This window comes from Stegastes partitus, unplaced genomic scaffold (genome assembly GCF_000690725.1).
Source record: "Stegastes partitus isolate 25-593 unplaced genomic scaffold, Stegastes_partitus-1.0.2 Scaffold187, whole genome shotgun sequence".
In the NCBI taxonomy this organism is placed as follows: Eukaryota; Metazoa; Chordata; class Actinopteri; family Pomacentridae; genus Stegastes; species Stegastes partitus.
Window position 1 is genome coordinate 86,859 of NW_007577918.1, and position 2,176 is coordinate 89,034.

Below are 2,176 nucleotides of genomic sequence, written 5' to 3' on the forward strand. Positions count from 1 at the left end.
CATGCAGTCTTTTCTTTTGTGGGTTATCCCAACATTTAATGCACCAAAAAATAGTTACTGGTTTGCTTCAACCTCGCTGACAAGTACCTCAATTTTGGTTTCCAAAGGGTTCCTCTTTTTTGCCTGCTTAGCCAAAATGAAAGGTGAGGGGGAAAAAATATTTACTTGTTTTATAAAGAGGTGTGTTGTTGCCACATATGGTTAACTGGAGGTGTTTCTGAAGGCAAAAAACCTCGAGTGCCCGAGCATGGTGGTTAAGAACAAGTGGGATTTATCAAAACTGATGACTTAATGATGTGCGTACGACCCACATACGCATGTTTGATAAATGCAGATTTTTTTGCACTTAAACACACTCTAAATTTTATTCGTGAAACAGAATTTAGAACCTTTTCTACGCACTGATGATAAGTGAGACCCCAGGAATTCTGCAAACTTAAATGACAGTATGTGAATTTAGGAACCACAGAACAAGGCTAGACCACAGCAACAGAAAGAAAACATTCCAGTTTGCCATGTTCGTGGCATTAATCAAGTTTAAATTCACATAATTCAGGTAGTGTGGCGAGGTGCTGAAAAAAAATTAAGCCATTCCATTCAGTTTGCTACTCCTGGTGATTATAAATTTTGACTTGTGCCACATGAAAATCCATGAGAAAAATTAATCAGCACACATATACTGCATGTAGCTTAATATCAATATGAAAATACACAACAAAATCTGATTAAAAATCATAATAAAACAGATTGCAAGGGTCTACTATGCTGTGTATTTCAGAGAAAAACAGTACTACTATCATGGTTTGAATTCCGTTTCAGTTTGTGGCCTGTTTTTTTGGTAAATATTTTCTTTTTCTATTTCATGATTTATTTTGTTTGCTGTCCTTGGCTTGTCTTTTGTGATTCCCTGATTATTTCCACCTCTTGCTAATTGTGTCATTGGTGTATTTTGCCTCTCTCGGTCTTTGCCACTTAATCTATGTTCATCTGAGTTTGTTGCATCAGTTCGCCTGTTCTCCAACTTCAGTCCTTCATTTTCCTGTCTATGTTCCTTCTTGCCTCTACGTGTCTCTGTGTAATTCCCTGAGTACATTTTTTCTTTATTAATAACCTTTTCTTTTATTCATCTTGTTTTCTCTTATTGGATTACTTCTGCTGGTCTTTTGGATTTCGTACCTTTGGTTGCTTTTGCTTCCATACGTTTATTGAATTTATATTTTTTCGTACATGCCGTTAACCTTACTAAAGTGAATTAGTAGTTATTCATGCCCATGTAGGACTCATACACAGAGCTGGCAGAGAGGCTAAAATTATTTTACTCAAGTAAATATATTGTTTCTGCAGTGAATCGGCTGGAGTAAAAGTAAAATTACCTGTGTAAAAATTTGCTCAGAAATTTAATTATAAAATTTAGCTTGAATAAAAGTTAGCTGTTTTGTTTGTTTGTTTTTTTTTTTTGAAAAATGTGTGGTTGGCGACATGCAGATAGATTTTCCTATATGGAGCAATGTTATATTGGTACCTCAACTGACAGCCAAGATGACAGACTTTTTAAAGTTTTAATATTTTTAATATTATGTCATCTGCAGACTAGAAGAATGTTATAGTGGGAAAGATTAGAGTGCATGAAAATTTTGACTCCCAGTATTTATACTCACACACAGCACAACCTCCAAGATGTTTCGGATCACATAAACATATTAAGCAAGCTAGAGTGGTAATGACTCTAGAATGCATGTAGTTTAATTAAGTAAAACCAGCAAGGTAACATTTGCAATACCACTAGATTTACATAAACACAAAACATTAACAATTTGCTACTTATACCCTATGAACCAATAGCTACTGGTTATTACCGTGGATAAATCTGAATCTGTATGATGAAGGTCTTGAAATTAAATTTGGCCTGACGTTGAATGCTGGCTTAACATACTTTAAGGACCCTTTTTTATTTGTTCCCGGTGCTTATTTGGTGCCTGGTTAGTGCTCAGTGAGTGAGCCTGTTGTCTCTGCAGTGCCATTTTTCAGGAAGGGACTCAACAAGCTGGTAAAGAAGCCAGCCCTGTGCTGGGATGCCCCTTAACCCGGTGGAGGTGGTGGAAGACAGACGGATGATGGCTAAGCTACCATCCCGGATGGAGAACACATCCCACCCCCTGCAAGACACTCAGACAGC